Below are 23,428 nucleotides of genomic sequence, written 5' to 3'. Positions count from 1 at the left end.
CCATCTTCTGGTTATCAGACAAAGAGCTAGCTAATGTGGTGGTGGGCCGCCGTGGCCGAGTTAACTTTGCAGTTAGGATCACTCCTTGCAAATGAACCTTCAGAGAAGCTAGAATTAAATCAGGATTTATTGTTGATTTTTTTTCCCCTGCTGGCCAGCAGTTTGCACATTTTATGAGGAGTCACTTTGGCTAACGCTAGAACCATGGCTGTGGAGATTACAGTGACTTTTTATTTTGAGTTCTGGCTCTTTAATTTAATTTGGGAAACAACTTTGTCTTCTGGACCTATGGCTCCTTGTTTGTTGGGAACAGTATGGAACCTAGGGAAAATGATTTTATGTAAAAAGAACCTTATGGAATCCAGGAAAAATATTTATGTAAAAAGAGCCATTTTTGGGTTTTGCGTGTTTTACTTAAAAGAGAAGATAATAGAAGTAGGAAAAGTGAACTGTGTTGATGTCTTATGAATCTTGAACTGTTGGCTTTTCCAATTTTGTAGCGAGAGTGGGTCAGGATGTTGGGGTCTCTGGACAATGGAGTCGAGGTTAGGAATTGGGAGCCACAGGGGCATTCGGTAGACTCTTTCCTCGCTCAGTTCCTTCTCATGTCTCTGTTAATGAAGGTGCCCTAGGCCCCCGCCGTACTCTCTCGGGAAGACTAAGGACACTGGAATGAGATGTGGAGTCAGAGTTCTGTTGTGGAGTTAGGTGACCAGGTCCAGCCCTGACCGCTCCTCATCCTCACTGAGGGAGCATGGGTCAACTCTAAAGGTCTCAGCACCATAGCTGTCACCTGGGGGGTCTGATCTCATACATTTCTGTCTGGAGCTGTGATGGGGAAGGTTATCCTCAAATGATCATGGCTAAAGATATTTAAACATAGACTTAGAAGACAGGACAAAGCCAAGCTCTCTAGAATTGTCTTCAGATGTCTTGGGCTATAATCTCCACCTTCTAATAATTGCTTAACCCATGCCCCTCTGGTTGTTTAGGTTAAAAAACCTGCTTACTCATGGAAGTCATACTCCCTTCCATGTGGAGGGTAGTGACTTTGAAGCATCTCTGTGAAGTGGTCAGATGTCACTTAGCTTCCTTGATATCCAGAAGGCAACTAAGGGTAGAGATGCATGTCAAGTGGCTCTTAAAAGCAGTTTGAGAAGAGAGGACCAGAATAGAAAAGGCAAAGGATGTGGGACAAGATAAACCTGAGGAGGAGGAACCCTGGGCTCATCACACCAGCCTAGTCCCAGACAGGAACATCCCAGTGATGTTAACCCTGACATCGCTGCTCCCAAGGATCTGACTAGTTCCTGTACTTGTTATTTTCTCCCTGATTCCGGAGGCTGCGTCCTATCTTGCCTTGCCATCCGGTTCATTGTGGTTTCCACTTGGTGGTACCCAATCCTCCCGCCCCTTCACCCCAAGGGGAAAAAAAGAAAAAGACAGGCCAACGTGTGGCTTTCTATGAAGTAACAGGCAGCTCCACATTCTGCTTGGAGCATCCCTGCTAGGTACCATAGCTAGGGCTTTTCAGACATTAAAGCCCAAGGAAAGGATAGCCGTTACTGTAATTACCGACTGTATCTGCTCCCCGCAGCTCCCTCCGCCCACCCTCTCAGGCACCTCCTTCCCAGCTCACATTTTCTTATCTCATACTTTCTCCAGAGCTCTAATTCTTTGTCGTCCTTTTATCTGTTCCTTGTGTCAGCCTGCTTCAGTAACAGTCATGCGAGCAAGGGCAGTATTGGTGGCAAAGTGATGACTGTGGCTAATATGTCTGAGAGCTCAGCATGCTGGGCCCTGAGTGTCTCAGCACCTCTGAGGCCAGTACTGTCATGACGGTGTTGCTGGGCCATGGAGAACGATTGGTAGAGCCCAGAGTTGGAAGTGACAGTGGCCTTCTTTTTAGTTTTCCCTTTCAGTGTCCTCCTCTACTGCTTTCTACAGTTAGTACTTACTTAGTTAAGCGTGTGTGTGTGTGTGTGTGTGTGTGCGCACACATACATGTACACACAATGCCATGGTGCACATGTAGAGACCAGACGGAGTCAGTTCTTACTCTTTCTCATATGTGACCTGGGGGTGGACTCAGGTCATCAGACTTGGTGGCAAATGCCTTTGCTTACTAAATCATTTTGCAGCTTTCAGTGTCCTGTTCATGTCTAGCTATATATTGGATTCAGTCGGGGAACCATACAGCTACCTGGATTTTGCCCTCAGTGATCAGAATTTGGTCAGTCTCCGTGTCAGCTAAATCTGCCAAATCCGGACCTACCTTTATTCTAACAACACCATGGATTTTTGTGTCCATAAACGCCTTGAAGTGCAGAATGCCAGGATCATAGAACGGTGTCTCAGGAGAGACCAAAGATGGGCTGGGAGACTGTTTCAAATGAAGGTGTGCCGTTTGCGTCTTCCTTAACTAACCATCTCATTATAAGATGCTATTGGGTGCCCGGTACTATTGTATGCATTCAGGACGATGGCTTGTAGCCTCCCCACGTTTCTAGGAAGTGACTAGTGAGACAAATCAAGGACGTGTAAATACTTGGCTCTGATGGTTAATCTCAACTGTCAACTGACGAGGTCTAGAGTCACCTGGGAGATGGCTTCTGGAGATGCCTGTGGGAGGCTATGCTGATTGAGGTGATTCATAAGGTGGGCAGTGGGCGGCACCTTTCCCTGGGCTAAGATCCAGTAGTGTATATAGGGGAGCTGAGTGCAAGCGTTCATCACTTTCTGCTGTTTGACTGTGGCTGTTGTGTGACCAGCTGTCCCACGCTTCTGCTGTAACTCAGATGTCTGAGCCACAACTAACCCATTCTCCCTTAAGTTGCCTTTGTCAGGGTGTTTTATTGAGTACTAGGAAAAGTAGCTAAGAAACCGGGCTAGCCTGCCGGGGGTTCCCATAGCCTTGACTCGTTAGCTTAGCTCCTGTGCCCGCTCCTCTTTGTGCCACTTGTCACAGTTTCTATGATGTGATGGAAAAGATAAACAACTGGATGGAGCTGTTGACCTCGACGGTGAAAGACAGATACTGCTGATTTCTTAGTTGCTTTTTGTTCTTTTTATTTTCATCCCACGTGCTCTTGAAGTAAAGATGGGAGCGAGTTTGCTAATTGTCCGGGCTAAGAGGAAAGAATGTTGCTTTGTGTGTTCTCAATGGTGCCCAACTCAAGGCATTTGTCCTTTGCTTTAACTCTTGCTTCGGGACAAGGAAAAAAGTCACTATGCCATTGATTATACCTCAGCTTAAAAGAATCTGTCCCATAATCACGTAGGAAGCGATTTTGTTTGGAGGCCGAGGCTCAGGAGACTGCAATCTGGCTGTGGGAAGAGCAGGTGGCCTCTGAGGCTATGTTTGCATGGGAAGGCCATCGCTTGTTTGAAGTCTGTGACATTGAAGGTGGTGAAAACTTGGGAGCCCTTTCCCCTTCCCTCACCATGTGGTGAGAAGTCTGCTCTTCCATCCTTTGCTCAGAGTGAGTGTAGCGCTACCCCTCGATGAAGATCATCTTTCCAGCAGGGTTTTCTTGGGCTAATCTATGTATACAGGAATTGATAGATTGTTTTTGATGTTTTCAGAACATATTGAAAAATGATCTTAGTTGCTTAGGTGATAATTTGTAGGAAAAAAAATCCAAAACCTTTGCTTTGTAAGTAATATCTGCTCATTGTAAGAAGATTTGGAAAGCGTAGACAAGTCAAAAGAGTAAATGAGTTACAAATTCATGGCCGTCCTGTACAAACTTTCTCTGTTAGCATCCAACTTAGATCCTTTCAATCTTTCCCCCTGTGCGAAATTCCTCATCCAGAGCTGTGTTCATAATGCATGTTCAATTGTAGAAGTGGATCATTCGCTTTTTGTATTACAGTATGAACATTTTTTATAAATATGGCTTTAAATTACTGTATAATATCCTTTTTATACACTTGACTTTTAAAATCACTTTCTGGTCGTTGAATATGCACCTTTTCATCTTGATGAATACCTTCGTGCATAAAAGCCCTTCTGCAGGCTTGATTATTTCTGTAGGATAAGCCCCCAGAACAGAATTAATGGTCTGAAGTAGTGAAATTTATTAAAGCTTATGATTCAATTTCCCGAGAGCCTTGGTTAATCCTTCCTTTTAAGGCTATGCTAACATCAGTTCCTTTGACTTGCCAGTTGCTGCTTGTTCACAACCAGTGTGTTCTGAATCAGTGGGTTGCTTCCCAGCATTCAGCTGAGATGGTGGAAACCCTTGTCCACCTCCCACAGGCATACAAGAGACTCTGGTACATGCTGCGCCACAGGCAGGCCGAAGGCACCGTGTGAGGTTCATCACCTCCATGTTAAGTAATGTAGGGTAGTTAAAAACTTAGGTGGTCTTAAGTATACTGTTTTTATTCTTCCACAGAGCTTTTATTCCCAGCATGTTGAGGCAATTGTGTAATGATGAAGATATGTACACTGCTGGAAGATAAGACGCTGTGGCATAACAAAGACCTGGTATCTCATGCCTGAGGGAAATAAGAATTTTAGACACTGTCAGTCAGTCTCCATCCTTAGACCTCCTGCTACATTTAGGGAGGGCCTGAAGCTTATACTTCAGAGTGACTTGGTGAGCATCCCGCCAAGGTTAAGAATGTGTGTCTTCGCTGTCTCTGATACCACACTTAGATACCTCAAGGTTCTACAAAATTCTTACAGGCTTAAGCAGACTATTTCCATGACAGGAGGAAACCCGTTTAACCTTGGAGAGCTATGCCAGAGGATCCGATTTCTATAGAATTTGTAGTAAGCCTCTCTTATGTTTGTTTTACCCATGAGGAGGATAAGAGTCAATTAATTGTCTTCAGATATCTGAAAAGAAAAGTTCTTTATGGGTGCTGGCGGACGTATGTTCTTAGCTACTAAAGAGTAAAAGGGAAGAAGCCTTAAACTGAGTAGTTGGGATGCCTTCTTTCTCCTATTGGTTTTGCAAGTGGATTTTGGTCTTCCTGGAGGCGTGGCTAGTGTGCGCATGCACACACAGGAAGGACGCTGTTCTGAAGGATCTGAAGGGCCTTCTGCCTACCCCAGATATCTGCAACTTCTGGTTCTCTGCCGTAGTCTTCAAGGTCATGCCCTTGGAATGACCCATAGATGACTTCAGCCCACACTCCCCAAAGTTGCCTAGAGTGTATCTTTTAAAAGATCCTATAAACTGCTTTTCAGTAGGAGCAAGAGAGAAGAATCATGAACAAAATCTTGGGAAAAGATCTTTGAACCATGCCCTGGTTGCCAAGCAGATCATGAGCCTTCTTAGTGCCCGAAGGGGAAGGGACCATTTGTTCCATGTCCCCTGGGAGTTGGCAGGCTTACCAGCGTCTGCCAGCCCTAAGGGACAGAGTAGTCTCTACTTCTGTCTGAATTATCAGAAACTCCCGGCGAGTGTGTGCCTTAACTTGGAGATAAAGACTTTTTTTTATGTGTCTACCTTTATTCTCAATCTGGTTACTCTTGTTTTGGATTTAGAGTTCACAGAGCTTGAGACAAAAATGAACTATAGTGATGATGGCTGCATAGCAGTGTGAGCGTAGTTAATGTCACAGTTTACCAAAAAAAGAATTAAAATAGTTCATTTTGTGTGATTGAAAGACTACATCTTATGTTACACAGTAAAAGTGGTTTTGTAAGCAAACACACTATCACCACCACCTGCGCCCCAAATCAAACCAGTGCTGTTGAACTTATTTTGATAGAGATAAGATTTTAACCTGGTTCTTAACTGAGGAAGGGGAATGAGAAGGCAGAAACAATCATGTGGTGCCAGAAGAACAAAAGTCTTTAAACTTTGTGGGATGTTCGGAAGAAAATGGTAGTTTCTCCCATCAATTTGCTTTGCCACTGAACCAACTCTCCTGTCCTGCTTTGGTGCCCACTGTGACGAGAGGTGATTATTTGTTGCTGATCTGGTCTGTGTCTGTCACTGAGCTTATCCCAAGTCCCTCGGGTGACGGTCCACTTTCTACTGTATGAGGTTTGCTTCCCTGTAGAGTATCCATCAGGGTCCTTTCAGCATCGCAGATTGCTCACACAGTGACAGCTTCCTCTGTTCCATACTATTTTTTTCTTTTCTTTTGGGTGCGGGTGGAATGGTTTGTGTCCTTTTGTAATGTATTCTGGTCACTGTCTCCCTTCCCTCCTCTCCTCCTGAATCCTCTGCACTTTCCTACCTGTCTGATTGCATGCCTTCTTTCCCTCAACGTCTCGGTGTTCACTGAGATATGTAGGTATTGTTTTCAGCCAAGTGTCCGGGCCTCCTCCACTGGTGTAGATGGGCATCCTAGGTGACTTCTTAACTTGCCTGCCTAGAATCTGTTTTTTTTTCTTGGGAAAAGTGGGAGTGGAGCTAGAGGTATTGAAACTGAATTTAAGCCAAGGGTTTTTAGTGGTTTGTTGTTTCTAACCTCTCTGCATGTGCTTCTGTGTTCTGCCAGCCCAAGCTGTGTTGGTTCATCAGGGTTGCTTCTGCTCCAGCTTTATTCCCATGCACCCTTTTGCTTCTGGGACCTTTTAGTCAACGGCTCCCCTGACCTGTGGATGGTTATGGAAGTTTTCAGAGCAACGTGTCTGACCTTCCTGGGTCTCCACTCCTAGTTTGGAGCATATGAAAGTCTTGGCGTGTTGGTTGAGGTCGTGGTTCCTGGGCATGATAGATCAGCGTAACTGTGGTCAGATCCCCAACTAGGTGTAGAGCAGGAGGACAGACCACAGTGCTGCATCACACTCACCTTTACTGACATGCCGTGAAGCTGAAAGGATCGCTGTGGGAGTGGTTGCCCTTTAAGAGGAGTGGGATTTTCAGCAGCACGATCAACATGAGGTGTAAAGGTCAGACAGTTGGGGGCTAGGGCTAGCTTTTTGTGTGGCAAATATTTATCTTTTAATCTACCTATAAGACTGGTTTTGTCCATTTACTCAAGACCATGATAAAAAACCAGTGATGGTTGTCATTATGGACTTGTGCCCAGCAGTGAACTGGATTTTTGACTCCTTCTAAGGGATCTCATTCTGAGCTGAGAAGTTGACCTTTCCCCATGGAACAGGCCTTTCTCTTGCTTCCTCCACCACAACACATATACCTCTTAGGATTTTTTTTGCAAGAGCCATCTAAAACATTGATAGTGGAATTGGCTATGTTCTAAGATGTGAATGTGTCCTAAGGTGTTCTGTATGTTTTTAGCTAGAGGGAGAAAGGACGGTGGTGTGTTTACACATCTGTAGCATTAGTCAGATTACTTGGGTTCGAATCACGGCTCTGCCACATGAGTCTGTGTCATATTGGGTGAAAAGCAACAATTCTCTGTGTCTCACTTTCCTCACTGAGGGAAACTGATCGCATCATTTACAGGGCTGAGGAGGGGAACATTCCTTGACTGCAGATGTGTCAAGCAGTTAGAACTGTGTATGAGACATATATAGTAAGTAGGCCATAGTTAGTCTTATTCAGGGACATTGTTGCTACGGAAAGCATGGCTTTAGGGCCTCAAGAGACTGTTGGCTATAGACTCACATTATTGACAGCGGCAAACTTGCCATCTCTGAGAACTTTAGCAGCTCTGCAAATTTGCATATTTGCTGGTGAGATCGGAGACACTTCCCAGAGAACTGCCCCTGTTGATAAAGAGACTTTCAGCGCTGGCAGCACCGGAAGTTATGATATACGCTCATGTGAACATATACTTTGTAGTTAATTTGCTAAATCACTATAACAAAATAAGTTTCTGATTCTTGTATATATCTTTAAAGTCAACTAATGTCTCTATGCAATGGATTGTTCTGAATGGAGAGATGTGATGATTTCACCCCACAGACTTTATTACATATATATCACTTAGATACAATTTATTTTTGGTACATTCTGTAGCAATGCAGAAATGTAATTCCCATTACATATGCCCATAAATGGTTTATGTATTGTCTTGTTCGTGCTGTCTCCCCGTCCTCTTGTCTTATGGGTTTCAGAAGTATTTTTGAGCCTGGAGGTCATCGACCTTGGTCCTCTTGTTGATTTTCATTGTCTTTTCTACTAGACCAAGAGTGTCCAACCTTCTGAATGAGGAATTGTCTTTAGTAACTTAAAAATGCCTAGGTACGTGGTGAGGGGCTGGGAATGACTTTCAAAACAGGAAAACATGTCATCTAGTAGTTTATCTTGATGACAAGGTTCTTTGGGGTTGTATCATTATCATCTATACTTGTTTTAGTGTATGTGGGAAAAGAGGGATTAGTTTTGTATGTATAAGTGCTTCGGAAGCATTTGATGTACTTTCTGATGTCCTGTAAGATCCCAGAGACATGAAAGAATTTCTGTTTTTAGCAGGAATTCCGACCGGGGTTATACATATTTGTGAGTTTATTGGCGTCAAGAACACATATATGTATGGTCTTTCTCTTCTTACACATTCTCTGAAAACACTTGGGGATAGGATGAGGCCTTGTTTTTTTACTGTAAGGATAAATGGACAGGGTTTATCTAGTGGTTCACAAGTCCACGTTTAGATTTATTTATTTGACACGTAGACATGTATGTACTGAGCCCTTGCTGTATACGAGGCACTGCAGTCAGGATTGTGGTATATGATGAATAAGACAGAGTCAGGTCTCGTTCACATTCATGGAATTTACATGGTGGCTGGGGAAACAGATAATAGAGACCTCGACCCAAAGCTCGTGCAATTTCCAGAAGCAGCTACTACATCTTACAGAAAATAAGCTGGAGAAAGGAGATAAGGTGGTGGTGGCGTTGTCACAGTGTGGTGATGATTGCTGTTAACAAGAGGGTGTGGCAAGGTCTCTGCAAGGTCCATCCAGTGTGGAAGAGACAATGAGAAAGCTGGGTTTGAAGTGAGATGGGGTTTCAGAAACCACATGACAGTCATCTATATGGTCACATGCTCAGAGGCAGGCTGGACACTTGGATAATCACTTAACTCCCTCTCGCCCCACCAAGAGAGAGAATCCATAAATTTTAGCAAGCAGCGTATGTGTATGTATTAAATATAGCGTACTATTTCTTTTCCTTGAATCATTGCTTTGTGAAAACTGTTCACTTCTCAAACACTGGCTCCACTAAAAGACCTTATATATTCAAAGTCACTCCAGTGTCTGTATTTTCTGGCACTCTGTAAGCACATGGCTGAAACACACTGGTAGAAGTTACAGGAGAGACGGGCAGAGCCTGGCTCAGCAAATTCTCACTGTTAATCATTGAGAACTGAGAGCCAGTCCAGCAGAGCTGCTTCTTGATCCTGGAGGGCCCGGACTTGTTTGCAGCAGAATTGAGGGACACGGAAGAAACAACAGCTACCACGATCACACTTTCCACCTTGTATTTGGGAGCATCCTTGTGGAGGATGGCACCTGCTCTCCGCCCTGGTCCTCCTGTCTGAGCCTGGACCAATCTCACCTCCTCCAGGCCATTTCTAATTGTGCATTCCTTTCAATTTCTCTTGCTTCCAGCAGAAAACACTGCTGCCAGTTTACATCAGAGTCGCAAACGCAGTTTCCAAGGGGAATTGGTCTTCATCAGGGGACAACAGCCTAGTGATATTGCAGTGGCAACGAACGGTGGCTCTTTGCCAAGGCGGTTTTCAGTCTTGACATCGTGTGTTACTTCTCACTTAGAATGAGAACATCTGACACACTTTTCATCATATTTTCAGCAAGAAACACTGCTTTTCAAAAAGATGTGAATGGAAAAAGCGCTTTTTCCCCTTCTGTTTTCCCTTCTCTTGAGGCTCTTGATCATCGGGACCCCCTTGGAATATGTATCCAAGTTACATGCAAATCATGACCTAAACATAAAGAATATATGACCACACAAGGAAGGAAAGATAGAAACTAACAAGTTCATGGCCATCTCCTTAAATATAATACTATCCCAATAATTTCATCTCTGCCACAAAGCTTTCTTTTCTGTCTCATATGTCTGTGCTTTGGCCACAGAAGGTAATCTGAACGAGGGGAAACTCTTCTTCTCATTTGTATGTTGGACATGAGCATTTTGACCATTCCAAGCATCTCCCTTGCCAATAAGTTTTAACCCACAAAGCCCTTTGTGCTGCCTTGGACTGATATGAAAGGTGTGTGGATGATGTTGTTCTGAAAGGCTCCTGGATGCTCTCTACCAAAGACAGCTCTCATTGCGAGAGACAATTTCTTCCTAATCTGTTTTCTTTAGATTGAGTACAGAATTTCTGTTGGTTCTTGCTATGTGACTTTTAGAAGTACCAATTTTATGTATATTTATGACTGATAAAATCTACCTGTAGCTTTGTATCAAATTTTGGTGTGTGTCTCACAGAATTATAAGGCTTGGTGGAAGGTAGCTTCATGATAGAGCATTTGCCTAGCATGCATGAGTGAGACCTGTATTCAAGCTCCTATGTCTCCTCAGTGCCGAAGGACTAGGAATTCTGGTTTATCCTGTTGTCGTTGTTTGTTTTAATGGCAGTGACCCGTGAATGAGAAGCCAAGAGTCCCTATGTATTAAAAAATGACATGAATGATTTTACCTGGGCATTCCTTTGTAGAGTGTATGGTGTCGTGCAGACCCACTAAAGGAAGACGAATGTCCTCTTTGCCCTTGGGCTTCAATAGCATATGTTTCAGTATTACTGGAGACAATAACTTCACCTTTGTACTAAACCTGCTTACTCTAGGATTCCCAGACATGTTTAATCATTCTGTCTGCCACTGAAAGCAGAGACTACTAGTATATGTGTGTTGGGGTGGGGCCAGGGCTCTGGAATCTTGACAGAGTGGGAGGCAGACCGAGTCAATGCAAGGTACAGTTTCTCATGATGCAGGTGGGGGCTGACTCATAGCTGGATACAACTTATTACCAGTGTTGGGGATTTCAGCATGCTGGTTCTGTTGGGCACTGGGTGAGAAGACTTGGAAGGAATTACTGAGGAGCTTCTCTCTACTTCCAGGACGAGGCGTGTGCCCTCCAGATCATGACTATGTAGGACAATCCAGTTGTTAGGGTGTGAAGGTTGGGAATGTGGCAAACGAAAGTGAATTTGAGTCCTTGACCTCTGGACACCAGACACTGATCCAGCAATAAAATGAAATGGCTGTTTATAGCAGCAATCTCAGACCAGGACTGTAGGCCTTGACTCTTTGAAGATCTCTATAAATTTAACATGATAGCCTGATATGCTTGTACATTAATTGAAGAAGCAAAGAACATGGCAACATAGTGATGCTGATTTTAAGATTTTCTTTTGATCGGTTTTACTTTGTGCTATGTTTTGGACAACCCAAGAATTAGTGTTGAAGAGGACACATGCTCTTGTTTCCCCTCAGTGTCTTCTGCTTAACTCAGCATAGATGATCTGAACAAAACCCCAGAGAATCTCTGGTTTCTGTTCTTATAAGAGTCACATAAATATAGTATCTCATGGGAAAATAGAATCTCCCTCGATTCACTGAGAGTGTGTGATTATCTGGGATAAACTTGACCCAGTGATACATTATACCTCCAGTGCTGAGCTGTGGTTGGATGCAAATATGAACAAGACAAGGTATTGGCTCTCAGTTCATTACTTACATTAATGACTTTGTAAATTTATCCCACAATCGTCCAGGGTACCAGCACCTGCTTGAGCTATACCAACACAAGTTCTGACCTTCCTTTGGAGTAGATGAGCATCTGTAGCTCAAAGAACCACTGCCCAAGAATACAAAGAACATGAATAAATCATTTGATCTCCTTCCTATATATCAATGATCAACAGGCTGCCAAAATCAATTAGAAAACAACTCCAATCACATTGCCTCCCTAAAAAAGAAAAGAAGCTTGACCGACAAATAAATCTAACTCAGAAGCTGAAAGAGGCTTGTAGTGAAAAATACTGAAGAAAGAAATAAAAAGATTTCTGTGCTCACATGCTCTAAGAATTAATGTTGTGAAAATGGTTATATTATCAAAAGCAATCTGAGGATTCCATACAGTCCCCATCAAAATCCCAGTGTCATTTTTAACAGAAACAGAAAACAATCTTAAAATTTATATGGAAACAGAAAAGAGCCCAGATAGCAAAAACACCCCTGAGCAAAAAGAATATGCTATAGGCGTCACCGTAAGCTACTACCGAGCCATAGGGGGGAAACACATCACAGGGCTGGGGAGATGGCTCGATTGGGAAAAGTGCTTGCCTTGCAAGCATAAAGACATGAGTACATCTGCCTAGCACCCATGTAAGAAGCTTTTGTGGCACTGCATGCTGCCACTGAAGAGGTAGAGACAGGAGGGTCACTGAGCCTTGTGGGCCAGCTAGTCTGGCTGAATCTGTGAGCTCCAGGGTCAGTGAAAGACCCTGCCTCAAAACCCAAGGTGGAAAGGAACTGAAGAAAACAATCCTGGCCTCTATATGTGTATGTACGTCCACGCACAGCACATACAGCGTGGCACCAGCACAAACATAGACCTCTGTAGGTCAATGCGGTAGAATAGGTGGCATACATATAAACACATATTTTGAAATCTTGCGATTGTTGACAAAGATGCCAAAATATACATCAGAGAAAAGGCTGCCTCATTATGGCATCGAGAAACTGGATATTCACACATAGAAGGAAGATAAGATACCCATCTTTCACTGTGCAAAATCAATCCAAATAGATCAAAGACCTTAATGTAAGGTTCAGAACTCTGAAACTGTCGTAGAAAGAAGCAGAAAATACTTGGCGGAATAGACACAAGCAAGGACTTTCTTAATGGGACTTCGGTTGCTTGGGAAACCATGCTGACAATGAACAGATGGGACCTCATGAAATTTAAATGTTTCTGCTTACCAAAGAAATAGTTGATTGAATGAAGAGATGACATAGAGAATGGTAGAAAACAGTTGTTAGATATACATCTGATAGAGGGTTAATATCTAGAATACACAAAGAACTCAAAAATCTCAACGAGAAATTAAACACCCAATCAATAAATTGAAATAAAAGTGAACAACTGCTTAGGCAAATGGTAGGAGGCACCTGGTCAGCTTCCCATGCAAACAGTGCACGTGTTGAGAGGGTGGTGGACTTGCCTTGGTTGTCCACCTGCCTGTCTGTGCTTCACAGACCTTTTCATAGCCCTTGTAACTTCTAATCATGTAGTTGTAGAAAGGGCCCCAATACCTCCTAGAAGATAGGGGTTCAATAAATATTGATTAAATAGTTGAGTGAACTTTTAAGGGGTAATTTGGCAGTGCTCATAAACCCTTGGATAGTGGTTCTTTTTCTGTTCTTTTGTTTGAATTTAAGGGTTGTCCACCATAATCTCTTTCTTTCTTTATTGGTCATCTTGGTCTTCTCCAGGGTACTGAGGGGAGGGGAGAAATTTTAAGTTATGAGCAGGTAGCCATATAGGTGTTTCCCCTCTGGGAAGACAAATTCATATCCTTGGCCTTGTTTCAACAAGGGATCTGGGCCTCTCCATTGGTTAATGAGAGGATCTATCCACCTAACCTTTAGGCAGGGCCTTGTTGGTAGGGATTCCCAATGTTTCTGGAATCTATTTTGTTCATTTGATTTTTGAAAATTTAAAATATTGATGATTAATAATGCCCAAAGTTGGGTGTCCAGAGTCCCCAGAAATCCCTCCAGGGCAAGGCTCAATTGAGAAAAATGTCTGGCTGTTCATTCTAAATACTTAAGTTTGAATAGAGTTATTACTTTAGAGGGATCTTTTCCATAATGTTGGAGGGACATGTCCCCGATTTTTATGATCTTCTCAGCTATTTGATCGACTAGAGAGTACTCTCTGGGAGTGACCGCCAGGGTGGTATGTACCCATTCTAGTGGTTGTGACTGCTGAACAATGGCAGCCAGCATGCTCTTTTTTCCCTAATAATATCCAGCCTTGGATTGGAATGTTAGGATTATATCTCGTCAAAGAAGCCTGATGGAGCTCATTGAGGAATTCAGTGAGTGCCTGACGACCCTCAGGGGGCAAGGAAATGATCTCAGAAGATCATGTAACACATCTAGTCTCCCAGTCTTTAAAGACAACCAGGGCCTTACCCAATTCATTTCCCCCTGATAAAGTGAGAGGCTCAGGCAGGATTAATTGGGGCCCATTCACTTTGGCTTGAGTGAGTGTTAATTGGGATCCCAATATATGAAATGGGGGTATATTTTGTATTTTGTTTGGGGCTATTTTAAAGTCATGTTTTTGGAGGACATCAACAATAGTAGCTTCCCAGGGAGCTAGCACTGATTCTTCCAAATGCCCAATTATTAGATCACCCATATAAACATATGGAAGGGTATTATTTTTGTCAAAATAAGGAGAGAGAGGATACTTTACAAATATTGTTGATAAAAGACTAGACTATTGGCCATCCCCTGGGGGAGAATAGTCCATTTGTATCTCTCGTCAGGTTGTTAACTGTAGGAATGGAAAAGGTGAACTTTTTGCAATCTTTCTCATGAATAGAATTGAGAAGAAGCAATCCTTTAGATCGATTACAGTGAGGTGAAACTGGGAGGGGATTGCTGAGACCCAAGGTAAGCCCCTTAAAGGGGCCTTACTAGCTCCATATGGGAATTGATTACTTGTAGGTCCTGTAACACTTTCCAGGTCCCATTATGCTTATGTATCACAAACGCAGGCTGTTCCAGGGGCTCATCAAGGGCCTTCTCTGTCTTTCTTTAAGCAGATTTCTGGTGATTTCCTTGAGCATCTTAAGTTTAAGTTCAGGAAATGGCCTCTGCTCTACCCATACCCACTTACCAGGTGCCAACCTAATGAGGAGGATCCTGGGGGCAGTGGCCTCTACTTTTGGGGGTGAATCCAGGTACGGGGATCTGCCTGATGACACTTTGCTCAGTTTTATCATCATAAAAGGCTAGGTGGTCAGTGGTAATAACAGCATCCGTTTGTCCTAACAAATCTTGTCCCAGGAGGTTTGCAGACAACCCCGGGAGGATCAGAGGCCTGAACTTTGCTTTGTCTCTGTTCAGCCCCACCCAAGTTATGGGACCGGCCATTTCTTGAGACATAGACCTTCCCTCAACCTCTGTGATAGGCGGCCCAGTTATGAGATTCCAGCTGGTCAGGACCGCTTCCTTTCTGAGGACCATCCTGTCAGCTCCCATGTCTATCAGGCGGTGGAATCTTTGTACCCCAAGGGTCATAGTCATATTGGGTTGGAACCCCTCTACCATTGGAATGGTCCAGTTAACTGAAGGTGCATCTTTACTTCCTTTGGTTAAGGGGGCTGGAAGGCACCCCCCCCCATCTAGTTTAAAGGTTTATTTGTGATGGGTTTCCCATTTATATCAAATTTGGAGAAGCATTCTGAACCCCAGTGGGGTACCCCTTGTGGCAGCGAGGGCAGGGAAATGGAGGGGGTCCCTTTCGTACCTGGGTCTTATTGCCCTTTTGTGGGCAATCCCTCTTAAAATGAACCAGCTGACCACATAAGAAACATTTCCCAGGTGTTTGCTTTTGCTGTCCAGTCATCAGGGCTTGAGTAATAGAAGAGGCTAGAGTTGGGTCTGGGTCTGAAGAGTCACCCCAAGAGTCTGGTTGGTATGGGACTGGGTCCTGACATTCTGTGATGCCACAACCCATTGACTCATGGACCCTTCCCTAAGGCACAAGCCATCCTAGTATCTTGGTTCATGCATATATAAGCTAAAGTGACATCCTGTGATATGGGGGTGCCTCCAGCCAATGAGAGGCAGCCAAACCCTCCCTCTGGCTGGAGGGGTATCTACCTAGTTTTAGCTGTCTCACCCTCACTCAAACTTGAGCCAGGCTTTTCTCTGTCCTACAGGCCTTGAAGTACTCAAGCCAGGCTTTTTTTTTCTTGTCCTATAGGCCTCGAGGTACAGGCCCTGAGATAATTTTGGCCCAATAGCTTGTCTTCATAGTACACATGGGGCCACGCCTCATGCTGCGAGTAAGTGGGAAGCGCATAGGTGGCGCAGTGGTGGTGGCAGGGCTACTAATGCCTCTTCTCAGAGGATGGGAAGTCATGTGAGGTCACTGTAGGGAATGTGTGTAAATTCTTGATTGCCCTCTAGGGACCTGTCCTTGAATATAGATGGATATGTATCATATCGTTTGTGGTTATCCTGCCTATAGATTATTAAATAACTGTCTCTTGTTTATTAATACACGTAGGAAGGCTTCAGTTACTGCTAGAGCAAACTATTAGCTTATGTGGAATCTTAAACACACGTTTAAAGGACTCTGTGCAACTAGAATTTCATCGTTAGTTTTGAAATATTTGCAATTTTTCCTTAATATGTGTAATGTTCTCTAATGTATCTTTATGATTGTTTGGAAAAGAACAAATGCATGTATGTATCCCAGCTGCCTTGGTCATACTATGATGTCAAAGATGACCTCGGTCTAAGCCTTTGTGCCCCAGCCTCTTTGTTGCTTTACTTACAGGTGTGTGATACTGTGGCTGGCTCTACACTGGTTTCACCCTTTCCCTGGTTTTGACTAGAGGCAAAATGATCTTTAAATAAAGTACCTTGATAAACACAGAAATATCTTTAATGTAACACTGTCAGATTAACTCACGCATTTTCAAAGCCAGCTTCTAAGACTGGGACCATGAAAATCTTACTGTGTTTGGCTAGTGGGGAGTTTTCATCAGGCTTGTGCTGGAAGCTGCACTTCAGATGCATTTGGCTGCTGTGCTGGGCTGTTTTCTGTCAACTCGACACACACTAAAATCATACGAGAGGCGGGAACATCAAATAGGAAAATGCCTTCGTAAAACTGGGCTGCAGGCAAGCATGTAGGGCATTTTCTTAGTGATTGATGGGGGAGGACCCAGCCCACTGTGGGTGGTGCCACTCCTGGGCAGGTGGTCCTGAGTTCTATAAGAAGACAGACTGAGCAAGCTATGGGGAGCAAGCCAGTAAGCAGCACCCGTCTATGGTCTCTGCATCAGCTCCTGCCTTCAGGTTCCTGCCCTCAGGTTCCTGTGTGAGGTTCTGCCTTCTTGGCTCTTGATGAACTGTTGATGGAACTGTGAATGAAATAAATAAACCTGTTCGTCCCCAGGTTGCTTTTGGGCATGGTGTTTCATCACAGCAATGGTAGCTCTAGGACAGCTACTCTTCACTAGTTCAGAAGAAAACCCCCCTTAGAAGGGAATAGCAGATTTAGGAGATGAAATCGAAACCTAAGCATTCGGCAGATATATAAGAAACACCTTCCATATTTTTAAGTTGTGTATGTCATGACCTTTAAAACTAACACCCACGTCTTAATCGTGTCAAGGACTTGTTGGAAAACTTCATTTGCGCAGGCGGGACTGCTATCCCCATGGACGGTCATCCCCATGGGCAGCCCATCTCCCAAGCCCCACTTTGGTGCATTCTATTGGGAATCTTATGCGCTGCAATAGTGTCTGGGCATGTGGGCATCCGCACAGGTTTTGGGGCAAGGCCTCTCATCGGTCTGGATAGCGGAGCTGTTTGCTGTTGCTATCTGGTTGTACCATTTTATAACACATTGTGCAGTATCAACAGTGACCCGAATAAGAAAGCAATTATCTTGGCAGTTACTAAGTCAGAAGTTTAGCTTTTGTTCTGGTCCCAAGGGCATTTATTCTAAATACATAACATATGTATTGATTTGTGTGAGGATAAGAATGCGAGCCTTTCAGCCGGAGGTGGTGGCGCACGCCTTTAATCCCAGCACTCGGGAGGCAGAGGCAGGCGGATCTCTGTGAGTTCGAGGCCAGCCTGGTCTACAGAGCTAGTTCCAGGACAGGCTCCAAAGCCACAGAGAAACCTTGTCTGGATAAACCAAGGGAAGAAAAAGAATGCAAGCCTTTCTGTATGCACCGCAGAGGAGTAAGCCTGCCAAACTTAGTCATTTCTAATGGGAACACAGAGCACCCTAATATGGGGACCTTCATGAAAGTGTTTTGTCTGATGCATGGATCTACACAGGAAGGAGAAAAAGACAGGATCTGAGTAAATTGGTACTATGGGGATCATGGGAGGGAGAGGGAGAGAGGGGAATGGAAAAACATGTATAGCCCAATAAAACTAATTAAAAAAAAAAGAACATGAAGTTGGTTAGGTAGGGAGAGGGGAGGATCTGGAAGAAGTTACAGTAAGGGAAGGGATATGATCAAAATATATGAAAAATTTAAATAAAAAAGAAAGTACTTTGAGTACTTTTGCGTGAAGCCTACAGAGCATGGAGTGGGTTTTAGAATTTTTTTTTTTTTTTGACATCTGAGTTCTTCACAGAAGCTAAGCCTTGTGAAAGAACAGTTGAGGTTGGTGTCAGGTTCTGTGAGTGCCAGAGGAAAGGCTGTTTTTTTTTTTTTTCATTAGAAATAAGCAGTCAATAGAAAGGGAAAATGGTGAGATACCTGCTCAGCCTTGATATACAGGGGAGGGGCTCGGTCCTGCCTCAACTTGGTGTACCAGACTTTGTTGACTCTGCAAGGGAGGTCTACCCCGCTCTGAGAAGCGGATGGTGGGGTAAGAAGGGGAGGAGGTGGGGGGAGGGGGGAGGATGGGAGGAAGGGGGAACTGGGGTTGGTATGTAAAATGGAAAATATATTTTAAAAATAAGAATCAATGACTAATGCTACCCTGTATAAAATGTTACTGTTTCCAGGCTGAAGAGATGGCTCAGTGGTTAGGGTACCACCTGAGGTCCACGGTTCAATCCCAGCACCCACATGGCAAATCACAACTGTCTCTGATTCCAGCCAGGGGATTTGAGGCATATACATACATGCAGGCAAACATATATACTAAAAACAAGCACTTAAAAAATTTGCCTTTTACAGAACTGTTATTGCTCCTTGGACCCCCACCTTAAGTTAAGCAATATGGGTAAGATTTATAGGAACTAAATTATAATAATCAGAGAAAATGAAATATGATCACCAATAACAAACAATGAGATGAATAAGGTCTTCTCTGAGACCTTCTTCGGCCAGAGTACATTCCAGGTGTTCTATACCTCATGTCCTCATACTATCTCTCTTCATACTTACAATATATAGCTTAGAGAGACAACCGGGCTATTATCTATTCTGTGGTTGGAATCATAGTTTAAACTGTGGACCCCTTTTCTCTCCAAGTTGGAGAGTTCTCTCCAAGTTTAGTTTTGGTTTGCTGTGTTTTCTCACAGCAGTGGAAACCCTGAGAGACCATGTGAGAAAACCCCAGCGTTTCTCCTACCCAGCCTTGGCCTCTTCCTAACCTAGCAGAATCCTGAGGTTTCTCTGAGTCTCTTTCTCTAGCTCGCCGGTTTCTGAGCAGAAGTTCTTCTGCCTTTCGTATAGAAAGCGTCACTGGCTGCCTTTCACCTCAGCCTTCCTTGCTTTTCCTCCAGGTGTTCTTCTGAGAGCCTCACCCACCCCATTGTTTCCTTAATTGCTATTTGTAGAATTGAGCGGCCCTCTGCTGATGCCGGGAAATCAGAAATGCAGCTATGCACATGACCCAGCTCGTGTAGGAAAAACTTGTGCAGCAATAGAGAGACAGGCCTGCAGGTACATGGGCGCTGAAGACAGACATGCCGTGCCTCGGCAGGAGGGAGGCACATCTCCACTTGTACTGGTGTTATGACACATGAACATTTTGAAACATTTTAGATACAGAGCCTTAGGCAACAAGGCAAGCAGTTTATTCCAACAGAAGAGCTGACACACACCTTGGTTCCCTTTGTAGACTGAATACCTAAGTCCCTAACTGGTGGAGAAACTTTTTCAACTATTGTTAAAATTTGCTCTGGTTAAGAGATTACCTGTATACATCTTAAATTTTACTGATTCAATGACAACTTGTGTGTGTGTGTGTGTGTGTGTGTGTGTGTGAGTTTGCATGTGTGTGTGCATGCACATATACATACAATTTCTTCAAAATTTTAACCTTTATTTTTATCTTATGTTTATGGGTGTTTTGCCTGCATGGATGTCTGTGTGCCATGTGTGTGCAGGGTTCACTGAGGCCAGAAGAAGTCATTGGAGCCCCTGGAACTGGAGTTAGAGATGACTGTGAACTGCACTGTGGATGCTGGGAATTGAACCTGGGTCATCTGGAAGAGCAGCCAGAGCTCTTAACCACAGAGCTCTCTCGCTAGCCCATAATTTCTTTTTATCTTATTATCTATTTACTAATCAAACATATTACTTTTGATAATAAAATGTGATTTATTTGTAACTTTGATTATAATAAATGGTATCTTCATTTTCAAAAGCAATATATTACTGTTAAACTCATTATACCGAACAGTCATGCGGGGCTTCCATTGTTTGGGCTTAGGCTCAGTGGGGAAGACCTGACATCCTTAGGAAGAGAGTAGAGACCATGACTGGTAGAGAATAGGCTGAACGGGGTCTTCTTGGTGGTTGTTTGCATATAGACACTCCTAGATGTGTTCCCTAGAGCATAGCCGCGAAGCTCGAAAACCCTGCTTTGTGACTGATCTGGGTGCGTATGTACTTTCCCTTCTTTTTTTCCCTCGTTAAGTAATGCGCCAGCCTTTAATGGGAAAGGTGCTTTAGTGTGTTGTTAGGCACAATTGCCTAAAAACAGAACAGGTCCAAATGTCTACTTTAACTTTTGCCTGAAACTGCTTTGTGGCTTGTAACAGCTCAGCCTTGGTGACATGCGCACTGGTGGCAGGTGCAGACGGGGATACTCCTGCACCTCTTGCACGGCTTTGGGATGGGGGAGACCTCCGTTGTTTCCTCTCTCCTCTCCTCTGTGTATTTATTTTCTGTTAGTCTTTTTTGCACGTAGTCTACGCTTGAGCTTCAGGCTGCTACTGCGTTCCAGGAGACGAGCAGGCCGATGCAAGGGGATCAACGCTTTGACCAGTCGGCAGTAAATGAAGTGAGCGATACTGGTTTACCTCAGTCACATCTCTGCAAAGGCTTGGCAAGAAGAGAGGCAGGGCGCGCTGTTCTGAGAAATGCAGTTCGAAGTTCTTTAAAGCTAAGGGCTGTAGTAATTAAAAAGTAAAAACTGGGGGTGGGGGAGAAGAGAGAGGAGGGATAAGGAGGGATGAAAGCGTGAGCTGGGTGAGAAGACACACAGAGAAGACCAGGGAACAGGTGCGAAGCCAGAGGGACAGCCCCCAGCCTCTGTTCAAGCAAGTTAAACACTAAAACAAAAGAATTAAAATATAAAAGGGAGAAGTTAAAATAGGAAGTATATAGAATAAAAGAAAGATAATCAGCCAGCATTTCTTCTTCACTGGGATGCCCCTATGTCTCCCTGTCCATTAGGTTGCCCTTTGCAGCTGACTCTAAGGTGACCTGAGAGAGAGCTGCTGATCTTCGTGTCTGTCTCCCTTGCTGGGTTCCAAAGTGGAGATAAGCTCTTCAGGAGTCCCCCTCCCCTTCTAGAGCCTTCTCTCTGGTCTGCTGTGTAATTGTGCCGTTCACATGTGCGTTTTAATGCCCCGGGCTAGAGTAAAAGGACAGGGCACCCTCGCTTGTGTGTCTTGGCTGCTGAGCACTTTCTTGCATGTAACTCACATGTGGCCTGATGGTGAAGACAGGTTAAAATGAAGCGAAAGGTACTCACTTACCTCAGTCACATCCCTACAAAGGCTTTGAAAGAGAGGCAGGGTACTGTCGTGGTAAATGTAGTTTAAAGCCTTTGAAACTTAAGGGTGATATTAACAGGCAAAAAGAGGGGAGCAGGTCTGCCAACAGGGCCTCTCTCAGCGATGGTACCCTCTTTTCTCCCAGGCTGGGCCATGGGGAGGCACAGGAGACAAGCCCCAGAGCGTCTGCTTCCAAGTCTTAATGCTCAAGTTTTGTTATTGTCGAGTTTGCTTGTCTGGTTCACAGTCTGGCGTGGGGTGAGGCGGAGGAGCGATTTCCTGCCCCCTGCTCTCAGCAGTCTTCAGTAAGCTGGGTCATAGATCTCTGGACTTTTTCTGGTCTGTTTTTTTTTTTTTCACCGAAGCCTCCTCTTGCCCGTATGCAGTTCTCGCTTTGCTTTTCCCCCACAAACCAGGTGTTTTCCATCGCTGCTCCTCAACTGTACCTTCTTCCTCAGAGCGCACCCCTTCTTTTAGTGCCAGCATCTGTATGGACACCCATGCTGAAAGCATAGGTAATAAGGACAGGAAAAATGCACAAAGCTTACCCCCAAAGTCTACAGATGTCTCTCTTCTCTAGTGCCTTTTGGTTTGAGGTCAACCAATTAGTAACCTTCTTTGCCAGGTGTGTGATGCAAAACTTATGAGCAATGTTCTGGGTCCCAAGAGACTTTACCAGTGGGCTAGATAGACAGACAGATGATGAGACCGTGACAATGAGCATTGTGTTGGGGGATGCAGTAGGGTGTCATAGGAACCCACAGCAACAATATTTAGTCTTGGACAATGGTGGAGGTGCTGGGAAAGCAGCACTAGCTGGGATGTAAAATTCCCTGCTTGCAGAACTTATACTCTGGTGAGCAGAGAGCTGCTCACTCGTGACTGAGTGAAAGGTGGTAAGGGCTGCAGGGAAGATGGAAACAAGGAACGTGGTCTGGGACTTGGGGATGGAAAGAGGTTACTCTTGAAAATTGAAAGCACTGCCTGGGATCACTCCTGCAATCTCAGGCTCTGGGAACTGGAGTCAGGAAACTTGCTGCAAATTAATTGCAGTATGGTCTACGCAATGAGTTTCAAGCTACTAGGGCTGCAGACAGAAACTCTGCTTCAAAAAAAGAGGAGGTTTTGGGCCTAGAGGGAGGGCTGAGCGGTAAAGTTGCTAGCACCTATATACCAGGCAGCTTATAACCACTTGTGACTACAGGTACAGGGTGTCTCCCTCCCCCCACATTTAAAAACAATAAAATAGATTTAAAAAAGAGGAAGTTTATTATATTCGAATATAAAGGAAGGCTAAAGCATGAATTGTGGAACCCTGATTCCATGACATATTTGCCTCGTTTGTACCACTTACCCTGCATTTTACAAATCTAGTCCTAAGAGTAATATCAAGAAAGCCTTCTAGAGCCATGGCGGACTGTCAGTACTCTGTCGGTTCATGTATTTACTTCCTTCAGTGAAGTTCATCCTCGGCAACAAAGGGCACTCAAAACTAACCTGTAATACATGAGACTCTGCCTAAGACATGGAGGGGAACAGATATGATCAGTTGCTTTTCTGTCTTCATAAGGACAAAGCAAGACAGAAGATTAACATTAGTGAAAATTAACATTAGTGAATATTTGTGCTGGAGAGAACAAATGAGTTTTTCATGGGCTTATCCAACATCAAATCATTGATGCTATTGATCTTCCAATCCAACTACTCTGGGCATGGCTGGCACACTGCAACCAGTCCCTGGAATGAGGCATTTGGTACTATTTGAAGTTTAACAGAGTTTGGCATGGAGAGTAGAAGGGAAAGGCAGGTGAAGGTTTAGGTTGATATGGCCTGTGATGGGAAGA

At 44.1% G+C, this 23,428-nt stretch overlaps 1 protein-coding gene across 21 annotated transcripts in view; it reads left to right on the top strand.

The window, feature by feature from the left end:
* Ldlrad4 (low density lipoprotein receptor class A domain containing 4) overlaps positions 1-23,428 on the top strand; it is a 303,729-nt gene that overhangs the window by 116,591 nt on the left and 163,710 nt on the right. The window lies entirely within an intron of this gene.

This window comes from Microtus pennsylvanicus, chromosome 4 (genome assembly GCF_037038515.1).
Source record: "Microtus pennsylvanicus isolate mMicPen1 chromosome 4, mMicPen1.hap1, whole genome shotgun sequence".
Lineage (NCBI taxonomy): Eukaryota > Metazoa > Chordata > Mammalia > Rodentia > Cricetidae > Microtus > Microtus pennsylvanicus.
Note: the sequence above shows the minus strand (reverse complement) of the source record. Positions and strands in the feature narration are given on the sequence as shown.